Here is a 9,835-nt window from a genome sequence, read left to right as displayed (position 1 = left end):
GCGTACATTTCTCAAATGAGCAGCTCTCTTTGGAGTTGGATCCGAACTGTACTACACGTACTATCCTACCTGTGGGAAAATTAATAACAGTGATATCCCTGGCTAACATACATGTATGGAGTGGAAACGCGTTTCCCTTTTCATTGTTTAGACCACGCGTCGCGATTATTAATGCAATGATATATTAGGCCCTGATTAAATATAATATGTTCTGGTACCGTAAAACAAACATTCATCTATTTTTGTTTTTCTTAGATCTTTAACTAAACTAACATTTCTCACACGACCAAAAACTATATCATTTAGATACGTATTGACATAATCGATGTATATGCGTAATTTTATAGTTGTGAGAAAGTACTCGTATGTAATTGGGCGTCTACAAAAGCCATATAGGCTACTTATACACTGCAATAATTCACTGTGCATGGGTGCATGGCTTCGCTTTTATTTCTTAATGCTATTGTCATGCTCAAATGCTCTTGAAAGTGCGAAGTCGAAACGAGTAACATAAATCGCGGCTGTACTTAGTTTGAGTAATGAGTATTCGTATTGTGAGAATGGGAAGTCATGGTTGTTCAGGGGAACAACCGATATAAAGAGTGAATTTCACTATATTATACGATTCACAATTCGGTTGGGGTTTTGTTATCTAACTCCATTTTTTTTCACTGGATGTATAACTGAGGGAACTCTACAATCTATTCTTGGTATGTATTTATGTAATTTAATGACAAAAGGTCAACATGCAATATATTCTGTCATTATTGTGTAGCCTACATAAGCGCACACAACTAGTGATTTTTTGTTTGTTAATATTTTATTTTTGCAGTTGCTATGAAATATATATATGCTGCCTTTAAAGCATAAGGATTTATAGTGAATTTCCATAAATTATATACTCACCAGATTTTGGTATTGAATGGTTTGATCGGTTGGTTGGTCTACGGTTTTGAATTTGATTTGATTTGATTTGATTTGATTTGATTTTGATTATTTGATTTGATTTGATTTGATTTGATTTGATTTGATTTGATTTGATTTGATTTGATTTGATTTGATTTGATTTGATTTGATTTGATTTGATTTGATTTGATTTGATTTGATTGATTTATTTATTTATTTATTTGACATGTTTGATATATCGATATGGTTCTAGATAATATATATATATATTATTAGTAGTAGTATTAGTATTAGTATTAGTATTAGTATTATTATTATTATTAGTAGTAGTAGTAGTAGTAGTAGTAGTAGTAGTAGTAGTAGTAGTAGTAGTAGTAGTAGTAGTAGTATTATATCGTCTAATGGATGTAAAGTGAGTAACTTCTCAATGATATACATAGGCGTACGGAATCCCATTTATTTTAGGGTCAGGCTGCTTTTTGGCCGAATTAAACGATAATGCCTGAATGTGAATAACAAACTATATTCCTATTAGTATTACTGCCAAACAGCTATATAGGGTTGCAAATGAATCACTACGCATTTTCACTTCAGTTAGAGGCGGGACGTAGCCCAGTTGTAAAGCGCTCGTTTGGTGCGCAGTCGGCGTGAGATCGATGCCCGTCGGTGGGCCCATAGGGCTATTTATCGTACCAGTCAGTGCACAACGACTGGTATACCAAAGGGTGTGGTATGTGCTATCCTGTCTGTGGGATGGTGCATATAAAAGATCCCTTGCTACTAATAGAAAAAGGTAGCAGGTTTCCTCTCTAAGGCTATATGTTAAAATTACCAAACGTTTGACATTCAATAGCCGATGATTAACAAATCATGCTTTAGTGGTGTTGTTAAAAAACTACTTTTTTTATAATGAATTACAACTAATTCCCCACCACTACCCCCACCCCCACCACGATCCCCTGTCTTGTACGCTTATGCTGATATATTGATGTTTGCCTATAATATAAATGTCCGTACTGTATTTATGCTATATTATACACGTACATACGTGTATGTTCTAGTTATTTTAGTCATTAAGTCTGAATAACTGAAAACAATTTTAAACGTCTTGTTTTGTGAATGAATTAATACCGTTATACAATCAAGATGAGCCGAGACTCCAACCAAAATTTTTTCTGCCTCATTCCATAATTTATGAACACATTATATTAATAATTCTCACTTTATATTTAAGTAGATTTTAGTTCATTTTAATATTGTTACATCTGTTAATGTTGTTGTTGTTGGGGGGGGGGGGGGGGGGTGTTGTTGTTTTTTGGTTTGTTTGGGTTTGTTTTGTTTTGTTTTGTTTTGGGGTTGTTTTGGGGGGGGGGGGGTTTGGGGGGGGGGGGGGGGGGGGGGGGGGGACAGGTTTGGGTTGTTTTTTTAGATTTTCAACTATATAGTAAAGTACTCTCATAACAAACCGGAAGGGATCATTATAGTTCGTTACAGCAGGAGTTCGTTATACAAATTTGCTTAAGTTGATTATTAATGTATAGGGAGATAAAACGAGACTTTACGATCAGTTCGTTCTATGCAGTAGTTCGTTCTAAACATGTTCGTTATAAGTGTACTTTACTGTATATGTTTAAGTGTGCCTTCAAACAGTTAAACGACCAGAAATTAGATTCAGTGTCATAATTCCTTTGCTTTTGTGTGCAGCCACTGTTCGTGTTGGGTTTCTTTTTGTAGCAAAATTTATGCTGGTCACCAATATGCATTGAAAGTTAAATGTTAAATTAAAACGGAGGGAAGGGCTTTTTTATTTAACTATGCACAACACACTTTAATTACAGTTAGTTGGCATCGGATATAATATGGTTAAAAATAACCAAATAATAAGAGAGGTAACCCGCTGCCGCGATGCAAGGGATCTTTTATATGCAGCATCCCACACACAGAATAGTACATACCATGGAGCACTGACTGAAATATGACATAACCCATTGAGCTCACCGACAGGGATCGATCCAAGACCGACCGCGCATCAGGCGAACACTTTACCACTGGGGCCCATGTTGAAAGGAAGTGTAAAATGATCAAATATTTTGTAAAGGTAGATTTAGGAAACAATGGGTGGGTTTTTTTTACACACTCATATGACATAGGAGACTTTTAAATTGAGGCAAAAACTGTTGTTGTTTTGTTTTCTTTAACAGGGCAAATCACTCCGGTATGTTGTATTTTAAAAACGTCTTTTTATTGTTTAAGGTGGGTTACGTAATACTACTACTAATAATACGACTAAATTCTCTATTGTGTTATGCTATTTATTGTGTTTATGCACAATTCAGGGCAATGTAAAACATTTTATGGCACCCAAATAACCAATGATATATAAGTCCGTGTTCTCTAGCAGTGTAGTTAAACAAAACAAACATTAACATTACACTCCCACTATGGAATAATGCTCATCTTACAAGCAACCCCCCACAGAGAATAAAGTTTATGGTAATATGATATAAACAGTTTTCACTTCATTTAATAGTAGACAATAGGTCTACTAACAAGCACAAACATATAACTGAATGGAAAAAAAAGAGTACAATAAACAAACCCTGAGCTACTGGGTTTTATTGACTGGATCCCTTTATTGGCAAGCTTTGATGGTTTTAAAGGGCAGCAGACCCTATTTTCCACACGTGAAAATTAATTCCAAATTTAGTTCATCAACAAACCTGAAACACATTTAGATAAGGTTATAACAGAGAGAAGCCAATGGTGTTTAAATGGGGAAATACTGTCTCAAATAACTACAACTTGTCTCGATAACCATTACTTCTCAGACGAACGTGCATTTTATAAAAGTAATTAAATCCATTTCGGGGTATTAAAACACATGGATGACTAGAACCACTTAAGGTGTACAGAAATTAATATTCTAAATAATAAAATGTAAGTACGTGTACGTTTAATTTAAATTATCAAAAACGGATTAATAGTGAAAAATGTGTCATAGTGTTTAGAAACTAGGGTTTGTCACTTTAAGTTTGAAACTTATTGTGGGCTCATGGGATATAATTAAACACCCTCACCACCCCACCCACTGAATCCCGCAAACCCCATCCATCCACCGAATGCCACTTCCATGGTAATTATGTTAATGCTTTCATTGCATTTTCATGACATACCATGGGTTCTAGAATATTGTGGCCCAATACCTGAGGAAAGTGGTTTTTAGACTCATGCTACCAAAATTAATAATTAATTTGGGTGATCCCAATGGCCAGTAAAAAAAATAAAACAACCTCCCCCCCCAAAAAAAAAATCCACATCCCCCTGCTAAAAAAAAAGAAGAAGCCAACAACAACAAAAAAAAAAACTAAAAACAAAAACAAACAAAAATAACAAAAAAAACTAGCTATTATAGGAGAGATTACAATCAGTGATTTGTTGAGAGTTGTGCAGTTGGTCTGGAATCGATAACCATCAGTGGGCCTATTTCTCATTCCAGCCAGTACACCACAACTGGTATATCAAAGGTTGTGGTATGTGCTATCCTGCCTGTGGGATGCTGCATATAAAAGATCCCTTGTTACTACCGGTAATTAAAAAATGTAACATATTTCGCATGTACCTGAATGCAGTTAGAAACCACCACACTTTCTTGTTTACAGGATGGTGTTACACTTTTGTTTACTAGAATGGAATTATTTTACATCCATGTTGTTGATTTTTTTCATTAACTGATTGGAATAAATTGTATTTCATGTACCGTAACTGAAAAATATAGAATATTCATTCCATAAGTATAGTATTTGTGTTTTTCCCGAACACAGTCTGGGATGTCAGTGGTATATGTCGAAATTACCAAATGTTTGACATCATATAGCCAATGATTAATAAATCTGGTGATGTCGTTAAACAAAACAAACTTTATCATTCTATTCACCAAGTTGGCAAGATGCAGTTCAATGGTGGAGTGCTAGCCTGAGGTATAAAAGGTCATAGGATCTACCACCCTAAAAGACACCACAGCATCGTAGAGGTCTAAAATTAACGAGCTACTCTCGATTCACTAATATCAAAACCTATATTAGCTCGGCCATTTACCTTTTGACTGACCGTTAAAAAATTGCGTCAAATTCCCTCAATCAAAATTGCGCACCCTTTTCTCTTTGGCATTTAACTGCTCCATTCAAATTCCATAGCACCACCACCACCCCCACCCGCCTGCTACCGATTTGATCGGGCTGCTGGTGCTCCCTTGCACCTGCCAGTGCAGGCGGTCCCTCCTCTCCCCTCCCCCCACCTTTCCTGTCATGGACGGAGGAGCCGGCCAAGGCTGGCTCTTGTGCCCATGACAGGTGTGCACTACAACAACTTGTTCTGAATGTGCACATAAAACCCTATGACATGACATGACCACCCTAAACGGAGTCGGGTTGTGCCACTCTGTTTCCACACTGAAAGCTTTAGTGTGTGCTTCCCTTATTTTTGTCATTTAAAGCTGTTGTATACTTTACCATTATAGTAGCATCACTGGCTGAAATATGCGCTTTCATTATGATATTAAAACAGTGGTATGTGATGTCCTAGTTTTAATACTGTTATCGGAATTAGTTAAGATAATTATTATCATGAATATTCTGTAGGCTACTACCTGCATGATCAATACTTTGCACATAATGTTTGGGGTTTTTTTTTTTGGGGGGGGGGGGGATTTTTGACATGCTTCCATCAGAGAATGTTTCAAGCACGCCTGTCATGGGCCCAACCTCTGACTTCGCCAGAGAGTTCTGTCCATGACAGGGTTTTGTTTTGCTTTGTTATCAGCTTTTATAGGACTGTTTACTCATGGGCAATGGAAACGAGCCCGGGGCACAAACATATCACTTAATTATTACGGGTGGCCAGCTCGTTGACTGTAGGTCACAATAATCCTCTATCAAAGATCGTTATGGCTGGATCAACTACAGCTGACTGGGGTATATCTTAAATCCTATCACCATGTATACACCTGACCAGGTGTGAATGACGCAGTCAGATAATAACAGTGGTATTCAAACATTTTACTACTTTACTCAAACTGAGTTCGATACTGTTTCCTGATTTGACCATGTGCTGTATAAGCATCCATTCATCCATGTGTCTATCTGTCCATCCATCCATTAAAACTATCTGTCTGTTCATCCATGCATCAAATTATTATCCTATAAGCCATCTATCCATCAGTGTGTCCATCCAACTATCCATCCATCTGTCCATTCGTATGTCCATCTGTATGTCTGTCCATCCATCCATCCATTATTCATCCATCCATCCATCCATCCATCCATCCATCCATCCATCCATCCATCCATCCATCTGTCCTCCCATCAATCCATCCATCCATCCATCCATCCATCCATCCATCCATCCATCTGTCCTCCCACCAATCCATCCATCCATCCATCCATTCATCCATCCACTCATCCATCCATCCATCCATCCATCCATCCATCCATCCATCTGTCCTCCCACCAATCCATCCATCTGTCCTCCCACCAATCCATCCATCCATCCATCCATTCATCCATCCACTCATCCACTCATCCATCCACTCGTCCATCCATCCAATTAATTAAAAATATTTTATATTTTGTGAATTAATATACTAACAGCCACATCAAACTTGTAATTCAGTTAGTCCTGATTCATTCATTCGTTTGTTTTATCGTTCGTTCGTGCATTCATGCATTCATTCATTTACAGTTATTTTCATGCTTATATCCAATTAAGGTTCAAGCATGTTGTCCTGGGCAGACACCTCCACTCTCTGGACTGTTTGTCCAGGACAGTGAGTTAGTGGTTAGTGAGAGAGAAGTCAGTGTAGTGGCCTTATATCTACCCATTAAGTCGTTGAACTCGCTCTTAGCGGGAGCTGGTACCGGGATGAGAACCCAATACCTACCAGCCTTCAGCTTGATGGCTTAAGGCCAGGAGTCCTGATTCATTTTTCTATGTCCTGATATTATCATTTCTACTTCCTGGGCCGACACATACACACAAAAAGCTGTATGGGTCTAACAATGGCTGTTCTAAATCTATTATCTATGCCACATTTCAAAGACTAATGTGTTGACCTAATATTGTAAATACTTTGTTGTCTGGTAAATAAAATATGGGGTTTGACAGATGAGACATGTGACACTTGAGATCTGTTTGACAGCTCCCCCACGACTAGTACAATACTTTTACTTCAAGTGTCTTTAAGTATGCAGTCAATAGGTGTTTTCTTCTTAACTTTTTTTTTTTAATTCTAAATTTAGTGTTAAGTCAATCTAGAGGCGGGATGTAGCCCAGTGGTAATGCACTCACTTGATGCACAGTCGGTCTAGGATCGATCCCCGTTGGTGGACCCATTGGGCTATTTCTTGCTCCAGCCAGTGCACCACGACTGGTATATCAAAGACTGTGGGATGTGCTATCCTGCCTGTGGGATGGTGCATATAAAAAATCCCTTGCTACTAATGGAAAAATGTTGCAGTTTTCCTCTCAAAGACTATATGTAAAAAATTACCAAATGTTTGACATCCAATAACCGATGATTAATAAATCAATGTGCTCTAGTTGTGTCGTTAAACAAAAGAAACCTTGTTAGGCCAATCTAGTTTATTAGCGTTGGCTTAAAGTTGCAGATGCTAGTTTCAACCTCTGAAAATGGACACTATTAAAGTTTAAGTAATCTACAAATCAGTAACACATTTGGATAAAAGTAAAGTTTGTTTTATTTAACGACGCCACTAGAGCACATTGATTTTTTATCTTATCATCGGCTATTGGACGTCAAACATATGGTCATTCTGACACTATTTTTTACAGGAAACCTGCTATCGCCACATAGGCTACTCTTTTATGACAGGCAGCAATGGATCTTTTATTTGCACTTCCCACAGGCAGGATAGCACAAACCATGGCCTTTGTTGAACCAGTTATGGATCACTGGTCGGTGCAAGTGGTTTACACCTACCCATTGAGCCTTGCGGAGCACCCCCTCAGGGTTTAGAGTCGGTATCAGGATTAAAAATCCCGTGCATCAACTGGGATCCGAACCCAGTACCTACCAGCCTGTAGACCGATGGCCAAACCACGATGCCACTGAGGCCAGTACATTTGGATAAAGTTATAACAGAGTAAAACAAGGGTCTATGATGTTGAAACAGTGAAATACACTTAAAAATAGACTAAAACATGACTCCATAACTGTTAATTCTCAGATGCATGTGTATTTTTAAAAATATGAAAAAAGTAAAGTAAAGTTTGTTTTGTTTAACGACACCACTAGAGCATATTAATATATTAATCATTGGCTCTTGGATGTCAAACATTTGGTAATTCTGACTCGTAGTCAATAGAGGAAACCTGCAACATTTTCTAAATGCAGCAAGGGATCTTTTTTATGCACTTTTCCACAGACAGGAAGGCACATACCACGACCTTTGACCAGTTGTGGTGCACTGGTTGGAACAAGAAAAAAAAAATCAGTTGAATGGATCCACTGAGGTGGTTCGATTGTCTGATGCAAGCACCTCAAGCGAGCGCTCAAACGACTGAGCTAAATCCTGCCCCCAAAATATGAAACATGCATTTTGTGATACAGTGTATTAAAAACACCAGGATGACCAGAAACATTTTGGATGTCAATATTTTAAAATGTTCTAGTGTAGGACCCCCATACCCTCTGTCATAGGCTTCACAGCCCGGTACCAGCTGCCACCCTGAGCGAGTTTTAATGACTCAGTGGATAGGTGTAAGACCACTACACCTTCTTCTCTCTCACTAACCACTAACAACTAACCTACTGTCATGGACAGACAGCCCAGATAAGTGAGGTGTGTGCCTAGGAAAGCATGCTTGAACCTTAATTGGATATAGGCACGAAAATAAGTTCAAATGAATGAATGAATGCCAGATAAACCACTAATTAGTCGTTTAACTGTGTTTAACTGTGTTTAACACTTGACATTTAGTGCAAATGCTATTACAATAAATGGGATATGCTTATAACAGGTAATCAACCAACCAGGGTTTTTTGGTATAGCATGCAGAGACTTTGTATGTTTATAGCTGGGTTATTCTATTATGTGGTATGCAAATAAGTGGAGTGCTCTGTAATTATCAGGGGCGGGACATAGCCCAGTGGTAAAGCATTCGCTTGATGTGCGGTCGGTCTAGGATCGATCCCCATCGGTGGACCCATTGGGCTATTTCTCGTTCCAGCCAGTCCTCCACAACTGGTATAACAAAGGCCATGGTATGTACTATCCTGTCTGTGGTATGGTGCATATAAAAGACCCCTAGCTGCTAATCGAAAAGAGTAGCCCATGAAGTGGTGATAGTGGGTTTCCTCTCTCAATATCTGTGTGGTCCTTAACCATATGTCTGATGCCATATAACTGTAAATAAAATGTGTAGAGTGCATCATTAAATAAAACATTTCTTTCTTTCTGTAATTATGATAGATGGTCTATTGTTAGAGAATAAACACAGAAATGCCACATAACGTATACATGTGAAGTAGTAGCAAAGAATGGTTTAATTTTATATGTCATTTTCCAGTCCCTCATTTACAATAAATACCTACAACCTATGTCAAGGGTAAGCATCATCTGTCTACATAATCAGAATAATAAAACAGTGTATTATTTTATAGGGTACTGGAGTTTTATGTTTTTGATAAACAACATACACACATCTGCACATATATCCACGGGCATACAACCCACATACACTAGCACTAGCAGACACATACAAAACACACATTTTATGCTTCTTCTTAATTATATATTTCATCTTATAATATTCAAGGAAGACAAATACATAGTGATATTTCTCTAATAAAGATTGTGGACCACTATTTATACCTCCTTAAATTACACACTTAAATTAAAGTGACCTTAGGTGT

General features: G+C 37.7%; 1 protein-coding gene across 2 annotated transcripts in view; it reads left to right on the top strand.

The window, feature by feature from the left end:
* Nucleotides 1-576: 576 nt before the first annotated feature.
* Nucleotides 577-9,835, top strand: part of LOC121375668 — a 40,397-nt gene continuing 31,138 nt past the window's right edge. For both annotated transcript variants that reach the window (XM_041503234.1, XM_041503232.1), the window contains exon 1: nucleotides 577-710. The gene's annotated coding sequence lies outside the window, so the exon portion shown is untranslated. The remainder of the gene's footprint in view (nucleotides 711-9,835) is intronic.

The sequence above is a fragment of the Gigantopelta aegis genome, chromosome 6 (assembly GCF_016097555.1).
Source record: "Gigantopelta aegis isolate Gae_Host chromosome 6, Gae_host_genome, whole genome shotgun sequence".
Classification (NCBI taxonomy): domain Eukaryota; kingdom Metazoa; phylum Mollusca; class Gastropoda; order Neomphalida; family Peltospiridae; genus Gigantopelta; species Gigantopelta aegis.
The sequence above is the reverse complement of the archived record's forward strand: the minus strand, read 5'-3'. Positions and strand labels throughout refer to the sequence as shown.